Source organism: Macrobrachium nipponense, chromosome 3 (assembly GCF_015104395.2).
Source record: "Macrobrachium nipponense isolate FS-2020 chromosome 3, ASM1510439v2, whole genome shotgun sequence".
Lineage (NCBI taxonomy): Eukaryota > Metazoa > Arthropoda > Malacostraca > Decapoda > Palaemonidae > Macrobrachium > Macrobrachium nipponense.
Window position 1 is genome coordinate 77,753,693 of NC_087202.1, and position 16,823 is coordinate 77,770,515.

At 36.3% G+C, this 16,823-nt stretch overlaps 1 protein-coding gene across 4 annotated transcripts in view; it reads left to right on the forward strand.

The window, feature by feature from the left end:
- Positions 1 to 16,823, forward strand: part of LOC135221829 (elastin-like) — a 241,857-nt gene that overhangs the window by 215,828 nt on the left and 9,206 nt on the right. The window contains exon 1 of one of the 4 annotated variants that reach the window (XR_010316096.1): positions 1,216 to 1,334. The exons of the other annotated variants lie outside the window; for them this stretch is intronic. The gene's annotated coding sequence lies outside the window, so the exon portion shown is untranslated. Of the gene's footprint in view, positions 1 to 1,215; positions 1,335 to 16,823 lie in introns of those variants that run through there. 4 annotated transcript variants of the gene reach the window in all.

A 16,823-nucleotide genomic window follows, 5' to 3' on the forward strand; every position in this document is an offset into this window, starting at 1 on the left:
CTCACTAATACCACTTATAGCTTTAGGCATGTGATGTTTAACTTACTCTACGGGGTAATAAGAGAGCCTTTGTATACAGCCCAGCCTATCCTAACCCCAAAATTGTAAATTTTGATGCCACTCCAAATGGAACGTGTAATTTAGCCAATGTGATCTTGCAGTAGATCAGTTCTTAAGGAAGTAAGCATCTGAATTTAATTATTCAGATTCCCATGATTTAGTTGTTACAAAAAAAAAATCACTTCCGTAGGGGGTTAGTGCCATCAGTGCCCCTCGCGCCGTGCACTGTAGGCATTACTTAAGGTCTTTGCAGCGTCGCTTCTGCCTCTAGCTGCATCCCCTTTCATTCATTTTACAGTTTCTCCATTCATATTCTTTCTTCCTTCTTACTTTCCACCCTCTTCTAGCAGTTTTCATCCTGTTACACCTTTGTATTTTACTCTCAGTTTTCCTTTCATAGGTCCCAGCATCCAAAATTGTATATTCTGTTCTATAGAATTTTGATTAAAAAAATAAACGTGTTTCATGTATTGGATTTGTTTGTAATAATATAATTTTTTATCTTTATTTCATGTAACAAAATTTTAAAATAAGAGAAGTTTTAAGAGTGAAACAGATTAGGCTTCTCGTCCAAAGTAGGACTAATTAATTTGCATGGATATCATTATTGCACTATTCCTATGCCCTTATATCTGATAAAGAGTACATTATAACTTCATTGGTGCAATATTTTCAGAACAGAGAATTTAAGACAAAAGTATCTCCAGTCACCAAGTCCCTGTGCACAATAGAAAATTGCATACGTAATGTCTCCCTCTCCAATTACAAAGAAACCAAGAATCTGATCGATATTTCATTCTGATAAGAATAACAGGTCGAATTGATTACCCTTACATGAAAATATCATTACACCTGACGTCATTGTAGAATAAATTTATGTAATCCAAAAAACATATTTAATATATAGAAGGCATTATCAATATCCATTTGTAAGAACACCATATGCTATCAATTGAAAACAGATAGAAGGGCCTCCAAATAACAATAATAATAATAATAATAATAATAATAATAATAATAATAATAATAATCAATAAATAAATAAACACGAAAACTGCCGCTTTGACAGATAGCGCAAAGGATTATGGGAGTGGTTTTGACGTCATGTTGGACACCTGTGTAAACAATAAACATTCTATTCCGTACCCGAAGAATCCACGAGAGATTTCATTCCTTGTGGAGTAGTTTTCGATTAGTGCCGAGGATTGTTTAACTTTTTTTTCTGCGGTCTATCTGTTCGACTATCATCAATGATAGTATTCTCATAAATGGCGGTAAGTCCAGAATTTGTTAACATCAGTACCTAATTTCATTTCTACGGACAAGATATGAAGCATTTTCAAGGGACTTGTACTTTACAAAAACCTTGGTCTGTGTTATGTAGGTCGACCATGAGTAGGCCGAACATTCCATGAGATAGAAATTGAGTACTGTAGACACTTCATTGTATATAAATGGCTTGAATCTATCCGCGGGGGAAGACGAAAGGTTCCAACTTGCTTAGAAGTTCGTCGTGTCCTTGAAGGTAACTTAGGTCAGGATGTCATTAACGGGTCATGGGAATGTTGACGGTACAAATGCGCTTTGTGTTTTGGAGTCTGACAGGGAGACGAATCAGGAAAGTCAGAGACCACGGAGATTACCAAGCCTCTTACAGAATTGGACGTTTAAATTCCATTAATGCATTACCAACACAAGTTACGTTGAATTAGCCAGAAAAGTTGACATCCCGTTACCATGTATCGTGTCGGTATGAAGGTTTCCAGTGCTTCAAAGTGACGACACAATTTAAATGAACTGGAATGGTAGTAAATTTTTACCTTAAACCACAGTCATATTCCAGAGTACAAAATGTGACTCAACTTTGTTTGTGTGTTTTTTTTTTTTTTTTTTTTTTTTTTTTTACTTCGGACGTTTATCCTGGTAGATAGAGGGAGCACCCCCAATTACGGGTGACCACAGTGGGAAAGTGCTTTTGGGCGTGGTAAATTCAAAATAAAGTATGCTCACCCAAAGAGTCTTTACCCATTTAGGAGGGGGAAGGTATTAATACCTTTAGTCCATCTACCTAATCCAACCTAGGGCCTGTTAATTAAAATGTTAACACTACAGAAGCGCTCCATGGAACGCTGTATGTACTAGGTAAGGATGATGGATGAACGCAAAATCGAAAGCAAAAGATGGTAAATTTCTTCAGTTATCTGGGTAAATTAATCAAATAACCTCACCAATACTGCACTGTATAAAGTCTTTCTATATTTTTTAGTTAAAAGTACATGTTAATACGATATCTCCTTTCAGAGTTCTTTTTATAGAATTACCATTCAAAATAAATACCAGTTACTACCCTACATAACCTAACCCAACTGAAGACACCAGGTATTACCTTTGTATTGGGGGGCGGCCGGGGACCCTGGAACCCTTAATAAAATGCTCTATAAACCTTACGGTAGATCTATATTACTATTCCGCGGCGGCCTAGACTATGGCAGTTGCGGTTTTTCTATGCAGTTTTACCTCCTGAACAATAATTCTAAGTAATATTTATTCAGACGACTGTAATTAACACCAAGGGGCTGGTACTAAACATGGCGAAATACATTTGACGCCCCAATTCCTGGTGGCTTTCGTATTCACGGGGACGAACGATGCGGAATGCTTATAGAGGAATACCAACCTTACAATAATCAGATTCTCAGGGATGTTAACAGGAGTCTCACTGGGATGTTAAAATGCATCAGTGTCTTCGCCCACCCCAAAACACTGTTTTCTACTGTGGTCCCCAGTACCTAGTTGTAGGTCATAAGGAGAGCCTAAGTATTCCGTAAAATTACTACTGGCTACTAATCTTAACAGAAGCGTTCAAAACGTATGCTGAAAAGTTTTCACTTTAAATTTTGCAATACAGCTTAGACAGAAAGTATTGTAGGTTCTGGGCAAGATTGGACTTTTTTCAAGTTCCATTACAGTTATATGTAGTTTTTTATGGGTTGAAGTAGTATCGTAACTGTTTTTACCTTTTTGTTTTGTAATGGTTGATATTTTTGTTGGGTTATATTGCAACTTGATTGCAATCAAAATCTTGGGAATTGAAGTTTAATCTACTTTTACCCTTTGAGTTCTTGCTGCATATGAGTCTGAAATTTTTCTGGTGCTATCTTGTGTTTTACATTTCTTTTTTTTTTTCTTTTTTTTTTACAAACCACGTCTTTGTTTCCTTATCCCCCAGTATGTGTCCACTGAGAAACTGAGGTAATTTGCATACTCAGGAAGGGTCAGGAATGCAAAACCCATGTCAAAAGCAGCGTGAAAAATATGTGTTTCATTCCAATGATCAGCATGTGCCTAAACATGTTAAAGAATAAAGAAGTCACAAGGCCAATTACAGGGGCGCATCCTACACATCTCTTCTCTAACCTAACCCAATATGAGGTTACATTTATCTGACCGGCGGGTGAACACCACCAAACCTGACCTAGAGCTCTATAAGTCATTGTTAATTACAAGGATTCATTCTAACCTTCACTTACCTGTTCTAGATTGCTATAGTAAGGATGCATCCTAACCTGAAATGTGCTAGAGTGCTTAAGTTATATACTAGTTATGTTTTGTTCATCTGACCCAAAACACACTTACCCAGCCCCTATAACTTAGATATTTAATGGAGTAGGCTAAACGTAAAGCAGTTATGCACCAGCAGTAATTGTAAAATGGACATAAAATATAGTATATAAGCAGTGGGAAAAAAATAAGGTTTATGTGTTTGCTAGTTGCCCATGTAGCATAGACGTGCTGCATAGGCAAATTGCCCAAATGACCATCAGGCGGTCACTGAATTGAAGACGCAATATTTTAACGTTCAAAATTGTTGTTGAGTTTCAGTAATGCGAGCTGCGTGACCAAGGGGAGAATCGGGATTTTTGCAAGACCGGAAGCTTTCCAGATTAGCTAATTTCTTCAGAACGAATGCCAAGATCCTGAGTGATAAATTTCCTCTCTCTCTCAATTATTTCTCTCCTTATGGAAGATTAGATACAAATTTTATACCCTCATAATCACGTATCTACCCAGTTATTTTCCCATATGTGCTATTTGTTCACATAACTTAGATTGCCGAGGTTAAGCGAAGGCTATGTGAAATTCGATGATGCTCACAGTAAACCATTTCATAGAGGAAATGAAATTCGGTAGACATTTAGATGTTTAAGATGGTTTCAATTTTATTTCACATGCAGGCTAATTCTAAGCCGCCTAATTCGTCAACATAAATTACAATAAGTTCGTGAGATCAAAGTGAGTTGACTCTTAACAGGTTCAAGAAAAAGTTGAGAAAAGAAAAGTAAATGTGACAGTACAGTCGCATCGTATACATAGGTCTATACATATGTTTAAACCGTATGCTCTGTAATTGGCTGTTCCGTTAAAACAAGAGTAATGACTGGGGATGGGGAATAGGGGAGCTACACCATCGTCAAACAATGTCGTAGGAGCCTTTTTTCCTTTTGTTAGGGGTAATTTAGCCTTCAAGGTTCCAGAAACTTAAAGGAAGGCCGTTCCTGTTAAAGGTTTTTCGATACGTCCATGTTTTTAGCATTGTACCACAATGAGGTTCTTTAAGGATGTTGCTTTGGAAAGATGAAATTACGCCATAAGAGGGTATATACAATTCTTAAAAGAAAATAATTAATCCGAAAATGGCCACTCTGACCTACCCGTCGGCAACGTGAATGACATTTTAGTACGTTACTTTTCATGCAGTCATAATGAGATTTTTTTTTCTTTGCTGGGGTGAAGTAAGTTTTTTCAAAAGTTCAAGCATGGAATTCTTTCGACGAAAGTTCACGGATAAGCTTCAGGCTGCTTCAATATCCCCAAAGGTTTAAACTAGTAGTGTCTGGTTTATGGTCTGTTTAACCTCGGTGTCTAGATGATATTGGTGTGCATAAAAACGGTTAGCAGCTCTCTCTCTCTCTCTCTCTCTCTCTCTCTCTCTCTCTCTCTCTCTCTCTCTCTCTCTCTCTCTCTCTCTCTCTCTCTCTCATTGAAGATGATTAAGTTTGGGATTCGCTACATTTATTTCGTTATTTTTTTTTATTGCAATTTATATAGTACCCTGTTAACGTAAATGCTAGTGCTAGTTATAAATTTGTGGCTTTTCCTAGATTGGATCATAATTTTCAGTTGTTCAATAGGTTTTCATTCTTAAGATTATATTATATATCATTCTTAAGATTATAATTATAATATAATCTTAAGATTTTATTATAATTATATGTTTATTGTTTAATAGGTAAAAAAATAAAAGCCGAGGCTGAAGTGGAATGACTATTAATAGTCTTAAATTTCATTAATGTAGAAGCTATCACGTGCAACCGGTTACCAGTTAGTAACTGCTAATTGTTATTCAAACAGGGCCTTTCTTATATTAATATTGTAATGATCCTGCATACAAACTATGCTCTTTCAACGATATGATACCAATTTTTTTTAGGAAATTACTTTTAAAAGGCCGCATTCTTAAAGTGAGAGTTGGTGGATAGTTGTTCAGCAGAGCAGACTATGCAAGTAGGTCAAAGGAAAGGTTAGCGCGTTAGGTTAACCTAGCTTTGGGTTGGCACGGGCTCTTGCTTGAGGAACAGAATGAATGTAACTTGGGACAGTTGGTTGTTAACTGGTGACAGTTGTGTTGGCTGTGTTAATCCAAGTTGATTTTAGTTTCATTTTTCTTATAACTATTTTATTAAATGAACATGTTGAATATAAGTATAGATATAATATATATATATTATATTATATATATATCTATATATATATATATATATATAATATATATATATATATATATATATATATACACTTATGTAGAATCTACGCACTGCTCGCTTTTACCAGATACATATGTAAATGTAATAGCTACAATGCCCACTTAACTTATCAGATTTTATGCTCTCTTATTTATATACTTGTCACCAAAAGCCTTGAGATCCAATCTGAGAGGTTAAGAGGGCATTGTGGCTATTACATTTACACACACATATATATAATATATATATATATATATATATATATATATATATATATATATATATATATATATATATATATACATTAATTTAAAACAAAAAGAAAATCAGTTTTCATTAACGTGACTATCATCAAAAATAAAAATTAAAATATGATAAGCATCTCTTAAAATTTCCACAATTATGGGTATTTGGATCTGTTGTGTAATTACGATGGGGGGGTTTTACCCAGTTACATGAGTAAAGGGAGAGGTAAAGGACTGGTCCTATCTCAGGAGGCAGAAATAGGCCAAATTCAAGTCTTTTGGTAAACTAGAAGCTAGGAGGGAGTGGCGTATTTGAATGGTACTCGTTTAATTCCTGCAGGCTTTCGCTTAATGTATTCGTGAAAATTTTTAATAAATTGTGTATATTCGTTTATGTATATAGTGGTACCTCGAGATACGAAATTAATCCGTTCCGAGGCGGCCTTCGTATTATGAGTTTTTCGTATCTTGGAACACATTTTACATGTAAAATGGCTAATCCGTTCCAAGCCCTCCAAAAACACCCCAGTAAATTATATTTTCAGGCCCAAAACACATGTTCTAGGGTTACAACGCCGATCCAACAGAAGAAATAGGACTCCAAAAAGGCAATACTGTACATACTTGATTAATATTCAACTGCATGTAATGTTCAACCCCATTTTATTACGACTTTAGCATACTATGTCCCTTAGCAATAATCCTAGCCTATGTTAGCGGTTGCTACTGTAGCCTAGTCTATGATTCTGACATCTAAACCTAAGAGCTAAAAGCTTAGAATATGCCAATAAAATGTATAAATAATCAGTATGTACTCATTTCAAATAATTATTAATTAATCATTAACTATAATACACAAACAAACAAAAAACAAACCTTCCAATCGATTGTTTACATTCAGCTCTTACCCGTCTTACGAGTATCGAACGAGCGCCAAGCAATCATTTTTCCTAGCACATAGTAAGCCATAAATTGTCATTAGTATCTCTCTTCAACTAATGAAACTACCAAACAGTAGTATAATCCATTCATTTCTATTCCTTATTCTATCTTTACCTAATGGAGATACTGAGTTACTGACAGCTATAACGAAACATACGTATACGTAACATAATAATAAAGCAGAAGAAGAATTCTAAAAAATACGTATTTGTTGGCAGTCTGATTTATTTTATATTTTATGATATCTAATTCACAATTTTTTTATTAAATGTATTGCATGTACTCATTTCAAATAATTATTAATTAAGTAACCATTAACTATAATAAACAAACAAAAAAAAGCTTCCAAACGTCTGTTTACATCCAGCACTTACGAGTATCGAACGATCGGCAAGCAATCACTTTACACAGTAAGCCATAAATTTTCATTATCTCTCTTCAACTACTGAAACTACCAAACAGTATAATAACCATTCATTTCTATTCTTTATTCTATCTTTACCTAATGTTTTTTTTTTTTTATTAAATGTATTGCATGAATAAGTTTTTCAATTTACAGCATCCTTTTACCAATAGAATACTTAAAGCACAAGGGGTAGATGCTGACCAATAGGAGAGCAGGACCTTATGGGGTGACTAGCATCAGGAACCAATGGGAGAGCGGGAGGATGGTGGCGAGTTTACTCAGTTGGCGGCGCGGGAGTTTTAAAATTGTTCTCGGTGGTCCGGGAGAATCTTGGGACTTTACAGCAACAACCTTTCATATCTTGAAAACTTTTCGTATGTAGAGCAGTAAAATTTTTCACATTGGCTTTCGTATCTCGAGTTTTTCGTAAGTAGAGCCTTTCGTATCTCGAGGTACTACTGTGTATATATATATATATATATATATATATATATATATATATATATATATATACAGTAGTACCTCGAGATACGAAAGGCTCTACTTACGAAAAACTCGAGATACGAAAGCCAATGTGAAAAATTTTACTGCTCTACATACGAAAAGTTTTCAAAAGTATATATATATATATATATATATATATATATATATATATATATATAGCGTTCCAAGGTATGGTGGTTACTAGTAACTCGAAAAATAGAAGACTTGTAGGAGGAAGTACACCTCAGGTGGTCCTTAAAATACATTTATTGCAACGTTTCAAAACACAAAGGTTTCATTTTCAAGCTGTAAAGACATAAAACAATAAAATTAACATTAAAAGCGCTAAATTACAAATAAGACATAATACATTATAAAAGACAAGATAAAAAAATAAAAAACTAATTAGCAGAACCAACCATCAAGAGAGAAAGGAAAGACAGAAGTCAGAAGGAACAAACCAGAAATGACCGGCAACAGCTCACGTTAGGTAAAGAGTTGTCGAGGAAGACTGCGTGTTCAATTGAGGAACAAGCTGTTTAATAAACAAGGACTCCAGAATTGTCAGTAGTTTCAAAATCTTTTTGTATATTCTGCTTGCATTTATTGGCGTGTTGTCTGATATTAGAAAATTCAGGATTAGCAAGTTTGTTACCAGTTCTATAGCTAACGCCCTTATGGTAATCAATTCTGACCCACAGTAACCTCTGTGTGGATCCCTCGCAGGTCCCCAGATTACATCTAGGGCAATTAAACTTGTACACAACACATGAGGTCATCAAAGGGTCAAGTTTATCCTTGAATTTAAACAAGCTACCTAAACTGAGTGGGTTTATTGGGATGATATTAAATCTTATAGCTGGTATATAATCAAATATGAGTTTTCTTAGTGCATCGTAGAAAGTTTTATGCAAAAGTATCCATGACAAAAATTTCTACGATGCACTTAGAAAACTCATATTTAATTATATACCAGCTATTGGATTTAATATCATCCCAACAAACCCAGTTTTTATATGTAAATAGATAATGATAATGGTAAATTAAGTCCTACAGTTCAGTCTTCAGTTAAGGAATGCTAGGTTTGCCTCATTTAGTTTCACATTCTACCGAAATGTTAGTAGTCTCCTTGCCCAACAGATAAAAAGTTAATATTAATTATAGTCATTTTTAGCTTATTGAAATGCTTATATTCTGTTTAGAGTTCTGTATAGGAATGGAATGAAATGATGTTTTAGGTTGTGTTCTATGTACAGATATAACCATGCGTAGTTAACATTTGTTCCATATTTAATGAAATTATGATAATTGCACTTTTTAGAAATTTTGATGACACAGATGCCTATGGCATGTAAGATTCACTGACAATAGTTGTCAGTATCCTGTTATTCAGTTAAGAAAACCTTTGGGTTCGACATTCGAACTTGTATCCTTACTTTGGTACATTAAAATGAGCGTCAGAATTATGCAAGTTTTGAGACAATTAAAAACTTTTAAAGTGACACACACACACACACACACACACACGTTCGTTTAAATAGAAAAGTAATTCGGTTGCTATTATTTGGCTGGTAAGGGTTGGAGTAACATTGCAATAAAGCATTTTTATATATAACCTTCAGTAATGTTAAAAAAGATAAATGTGAATGCTAATGGTTTTTGTGTTTTTTCTTTCATATTTAACTGTGTATATATGCTTTTGCACGTAATGCTGTATAATATAGAATGGCTGTATTTGCTGTACCTACATAATTTAGTCATTTAGATTTTAGAGGGAGGAGAATGTTTGGGGTTACTATAGTTAACCTATTATACATAACTAGTATGCATAAATATGTATAGTAAATGTTGCGCTCAGATGATTCCAGATAAGAGTTGTTTTACTAATATCTTAAGATACCCAAAGGCAGCTGCAGCTACCCGATGAAACTGGAAACTGGAAAGACCGCGAAAATGTGAAAATCATGTTTTATGTACGATCCTGTGTACGTATATATATATATATATATATATATATATATATATATATATATATATATATATATATATATATATATACATATACATATATATATATATATATATATATATATATATATATATATATATAATATATATATATATATATATATAACCTAGCCACCTGGGGGGGCAAACAAGTCCTTATTGGTGCCGGTCCCAAGCCTGGATAAATAGGGAGGGTTGGTGTCAGGAAGGGCATCCGGCTGTAAAAATCTGTGCCAAAACCAAAAAATGGAATGAGCCGAAATATGGAAAGAGGTAATGCTAGGGCGTACTCCGTAAACGACGCACAGAGACATCGCCCTAACTCTGTGGTAAGGCGAGGGCTACTGCATCAGGAGCGGGTGGCGTGCAGCTAAAGAAGCGAGCTCACATTGGGTTTAGAGTATGTCAGCTAAATGTTGGGTCCATGACTGGGAGAGGCAGAGAATTGGCTGACTTGATGAGAGAAAAGAGAGTAGATGTTATGCGTGTGCAAGAAACGCGGTGGAAAGGAAATAAAGCTAAAGAGTTGGGAGATGGATATAAGCTATATTATAGTGGAGCAAATAAACAAGGTAGAAATGGAGTTGGCATAGTACTGTCTAGTGAACTAAAGAACTCGGTAATAGAAGTGCATAGAAAGAATGACCGTATCATCAGATTGAAGATATGTTATGGAGGAGAGATTCTGAATGTTATAAGCGCATATGCACCACAAGTTGGTTGCACAAGCCACAAGAAGAAGAGGGAAATTTCTGGAGAGACTGGTGGATGGAATAATGCAAGAACTGGAAGAGCATGAGAGGGTGATAGTTGGGGCAGATTTGAATGGCCATGTCGGAAGTGAAAATGAGGCGATTGGGCGGGTGCATGGGGTCCATGGAATTGGGGAGAGAAACCCAGAAGGAGAGAGTGTAGTGGACTTTGCTGTGTCATTCGACATGGCAATAGTAAACACATTCTTTAAGAAGAAAAGGGAGCACCTAATAACATATAGGAGTGGGGGAAGATTCTTCCAGATAGACTACTTCTTGTATAAAAGGATAAATCTGGTGGAGGTCAAGAACTGCAAAGTTATTCCAGGCGACCATGTAGGCCCCCAACACAGACTGCTATGTATGGATTTGAAGTTGAAAAGGGAAAGAAAAACCAAAGCTAAAGGGATAAGGAAAATTAAATGGTACAAATTAGAGAAGGAAGGGGATAAGAAGAGAGAGTTTAAGAGGAGGGTTTTGGAGGATATTGATATAGGGATTGAAGATGTTCAAGAATGGTGGGCACGAAATGCAGCAGTAATGAGAAGGCATGGAAAGGAGCTGCTAGGAGAGACATCTGGTATCATATGGGAAGAAAAGGAGAGTTGGTGGTGGGATGAAGACATTGAGAAGTAGTAAAAGATAAGGAGGAGGCAAAGAAAAGATGGGAAGAGTCACAGTCAGTGGAAGACAGAAATAGGTACAGAGAGAAAAACAAGGTGGTGAAAAAGGTGGTAGCCCAAGCTAAAGCAAAGTCGTATGATGATGTGTATAATGAGCTGGGGACTAAGGAAGGATTAAAGAAGATGATCAAGCTATCAAAGGCTAGAAATAAGAGCACCAAAGATATAACACATATCAAACAAATAAAGGATCAAGATGGTGTAGTACTTAGAAAGGAGGAAGACATTGTGAAGAGATGGAAAGAATATTTCGAACAGTTGTTAAATGAAGAAAATAATAGACTAATAAGAGAGGATGGGCAAGTGAACATTGGCATGGTAATGAGGTTTTCTAGGCAAGAGGTACTAAATGCACTGATGAAGATGAAGAATGGGAAGGCAACCGGACCAGACATGATTCCGGTGGAGGCATGGAAAGCATTAGGAGATAAAGGAGTGGATATACTGTACGATCTTATGATAAAGATCCTTGAACAGGAAAAGATACCAAATGAGTGGCGTGGGAGATATTGATCCCAATTTTTAAAGGGAAAGGCGATGTCCAAGAGTGTGGTAATTATGGGGGCATTAAATTGATGTCCCATACTTTGAAGATACTGGAAAGGATAATAGATGCTAGACTGAGAGAAGAAGTACAAATAGGTAAAGAGCAGATGGGATTTATGAAGGGAAGGGGAACAACAGATGGTATCTTTTGTCTGAGGCAAATAATGGAGAAATTCGGGGAAAGACAAAGGGACCTACATGTGGTATTCATTGACCTTGAAAAGGCTTATGACCGAGTCCCGAGACAAGAGGTATGGAGGAGCCTGAGGGAGAAGATGGTGCCAGAGAAGTATGTGCGATTGATACAAGAGATGTACCGGAATGTATTTACCAGAGTGAGGAGCAGTGTTGGGGAGACAGAAGGTTTTGAGGTGAGAGTAGGATTACACCAGGGGTCGGCTCTGAACCCATTTATCTTTAACATAGTGATGGATGTTATATTAGAGGAAGTAAGGGAGACAGTACCATGGAACATATTGTTTGCGGATGATATTGTTCTGTGTGCAGAGAGCAGGGAAGATCTGGAAGTGAAATTGGAAAGATGGAGACAAGTACTGGAGGACAGAGGAATGAGAATTGAGAATAAGTAGCTCTAAGACAGAATATATTTGTACCACCACTGAGGGGGATGATAGAGAAAGTATTCAGCTTGGTGGAGAGCAAATAAGGAGAGTTGATAAGTTTAAGTATTTGGGATCTTTTGTTAACGCTGGAGGAAGTATGGAAGAAGAAGTAAAACATCGGGTACAGGCAGGCTGGAACAACTGGAGAGCGGTCTCTGGAGTTCTTTGTGACAAAAGAGTGCCGCTTAGGTTAAAAGGAAAATTTCACAAGACGGTGGTAAGAACAGCAATGCTGTATGGTACGGAAACAGCAAGCATGAGAAAAACAGAGCAGAAGAAGATGTATGTAGCAGAAATGAGAATGCTTAGGTGGATGTCTGGGGTGACAAGAGAGGATAGGATCAGAAATGACTACATACGGGGGTCGACTAAGGTGGTGGAAGTATCAAAGAAAGTGCATGAGGGGAGGCTGAGATGGTATGGACACCTGTTGAGGAGAGATGAGGACCACGCTGGGAGACATACTATAGGGGTGGAGGTGCAAGGAAGAAGAAAAAGAGGGAGACCAAGAAAGAGATGGAAGGACTGTGTGAGAGGAGACTTACATGAGAAGGGAATTGATGAGGCAGAAGCGCAGGATAGAAATAGATGGAAACGGCTCATCCGAAACGGCGACCCCATATAAAAATGGGAACAAGCTGGAAAGAAGAAGAAGAAGATATATATATATATATATATATATATATATATATATACATATATTTATTTTAATGCAGTAGAAACTTTCACTTTTCTGAAATAAAAAATTCTTCGATTGACAACTACATATGCGTAGTTAGTCCTTCATAAGGTGATGATTATGATATAGTAGTTTTTCTTGGGTGGTTGAAGTCTACGGGCTTTTCACGAACAACACCTACCGTTTCTCACAGCTAGACAGGTTATGGCAATGTCGGACGGACCCTCCGTAGGGTATCAGTGCATTATTAATGCTTGTTTGCTTCGTCCCCTCGGCCCTTAGTTGCACCCACTGTTTAGCCTTTTACTTTATCTCCATTCCAGCTTACTCTCGATTAGAAATGTTATAAAGAGTGAAAGACTGTTGTTTAAAAAATATATTCAGTGATAAAACTCTTAAGTAATTTAGCAACGAATCCACTTGGATAACTGTCCCTAACCAAACACGCGGCAAAGTTCAATAATTTCCGTTTATCATAGTATGTAGAATTACTGCCAACCATCGCCATGCTTTGATTTTCGGTGATCATCTATGTCCTGTCAGGAGTTCAGTTAATTTTCTCATAGGTTCGTGGAGTATCCTGGCTTCAAAATAACTCGAGTTATATCAACCGTGCATAGATAGGTAGATAGATATTTTTATTGACCACAATACAAAATAATATGAATTTTACAAAAGAGTATTTGGTCCAAATTACAAAATTAAGTACAGTAGATTTTGTACAATCTCTTATATAAACTAAATGAATTTCAATTACACATATATTGTACTAAAACTAAAACTAAACCAATTTAACCATACGCCATCAACAAGTTCCTGTAATTACATTTTACACATTATAATAACGTGTTACATTCAATACAAGGAAAGAAGCTTATGTACAGTTTTACATACTACATCATAATCGGTTCTGGTTACTAGCAAGTCTAAAGCTGTGGTAACGTTATGCGTCTGCCTGATCTGTAACGACAGTGGACAATTTTCAATGACATGAGTCTCTGTCTGGACCTCACCGCATGAACACAACCTCTCATCCATCGGCAGACGGCCCCTACCTCTTCTGTTCCACCGACCTGTCTCAACTGCCAATGAATGAGCACTCAACCGCATTCTTGTTCATGATACACGTTCTATTTCATTAAGTCTTAATTGGTTTGTATAAATATCATGAACGACTAAATTTGGGTTAACAGTTTTATAGAACACAATCCTATTGGAATTGGAGTTTCTGACCTTTAATTGCAGTTCACATTTTCCTTCCTCAATATCATCAGTATTATCAGAGATAAGGTTTCGTATATACCTCGAAACAGAGTCATTATAGTTCATCAATATTCGCATGGCGTGAATTAAAGGGTCATCATCCATATTATTCCTTTCAAGCCACATCTTTTTGAAGAATCTTCTTTGCCTCGAAGTCCCAGTTCTATCATACGTACGTCATTATTAGTAGTCTTTCTGACCCCCAAAAGTGGTTTAATACACCATTTATATTGCTTGTCGATGGGTTTAATATTACCATTTAGCCATGACTCACATGAATATAATATAGCTGACATAATAGCAACATCAAAAATTTTCTTCTTAACTAAAAATGGCACATCAATGTTTCTACTTATAAATTAAATAAATTTCAGAGTATGACACATTTTACTTATTGCATGCTGCTTGATAGTTGTTGTGGGAGAACCATCATCCGTAAAAGGACTGCCTAGATAAATGTACTGATTACAGTAACTAATCACATCAGAATTACATACTATGGGTTCTTTGTCTTCCCTAGTACCATTAATCACCATAAATTTAGTTTTAATCATCCCATAGGAATTACAAAATTCATACAAAATCCTTATTTTATGTTCCATACCATCCTTTGTAGTGGATAGGAGGACAGTGTCATCCATCATTACCATAATATGCAATCAAGCAAGAAAACCATCCAAAGGGCAATTACGTTTTATCATTTGTATCATAACATTTACATATAAAACAAATAAAATACATGAGGTAGGTGAGCCTTGGCGCACACAAACAGTAGCAGCAAGGAGAGAGGTACCAATCACACTATTTGTGCAACGATATACAGCCACCAATGCTAAAAGCATAGTCATCCCATATCCCGTTCGTTTTAGCACAGAAAATGACTTATGTCTAGGTACACAATCATAAGCTCTTCTAAAATCAACAAAGGTTACAAAAAGCTTCAATTTCTTCCCCCTAGCTACGTACACCAATAGCCTCAAAGTTACTATTTGCTCTACACATCCCCTCCCCGCTTGACTTCCTGGCTTGCTCCCTACACGGCTTAAACCAATGACTAAGACGAGCACATAAGACCATATCGTAAATCCTAGCTATACTATTAATTACATTAATGCCTATGTAATTACCCGGAGAAGCCCTACTTCCTCGTTTGAATATTGTATGCATCTTTGCTGCTATCCAACTTAATGGGTAAGAAGTAGACAAAAACAGATTATTAAATAATGTAGCAATTAGCATGATCCACTCAAACGGTAACATTTTGAACAAACCTTGGGGTAGACCGTCAGGTCCACTGGCTTTATTGGGCTTTAACCTTTTTACCTGAGTCTGTACCTCAGCTGGAGTAATTGGATCGTCCAATACAGGTATAGTTACATCTGAATGAAAATCGTCTATATTAAGACTGTCTACATTAGGAGGGTTAAATATTTGCTCAAAATATTCTTTGAATTGCTCATCACTCGGCTTAGAGTCTGAATTACTTGGGTCCTCTATAATTTGACCTTTCCAATCAATTGCACCCCAGATCCAAGCCTGATCATTTTCCTCCAACAATCTATCCCATCTACTCTGGCCATTATTTATTAAAATTCCTTCAGGATTCTCACGAGATACACCAGTGGAGGGACAATCATATAGAGTATTGCTAAGGCGTAAGGCTGACAAATCTATATCCTCATCTCTATCTAGCTCTACTCTGTGGCCACTAAGCTTAGTCAGAAACACATCACCGTCTATCTTTTGAAACTGAATTGACCGTTTGGTCAGTCGATTGCACGTCGTTGATATGTCACTATACTCCGCTCCATGCATGCCCAACTCTGATGCTCGTAACTTAATCAACTCACGAGAGACGGAAGGAGGTTGCAACACAATTGGAATAGGAGCATGATCTGATGGTAATAAATCATTATCAATTACATGAAAATCGGTGATAAACTTAACCAGCTTCTTTGATACGATACATGTGTCAATTTCAGAAATCCATTCTCTCCCTCTTCGAAAAGTCTTTCTGCTCTGGTAATAAGAATAAGGTGTTTTTAAATTATTAACAATAAGTAACTGTTCTTCTACACACAAACCAAATATAGCTACAGCATTGTCATTGGGTGTGGGTATCGGATCTGGTATAAAGGGGTACGAATAATCAACTAGGCCTAATCGTTCTGTGAGCTCTCTAATGGAAGTCCCTAACCTGGAATTCATATCACCCATTACAATACATCTATTACTACATTCACTAGTTTTTATCTTTTCTTGGATTTTACTTAATTGGCTATAACTGAAATATTCGGAATCGGCAGGAGGGACATAACATGCTCCAAGCA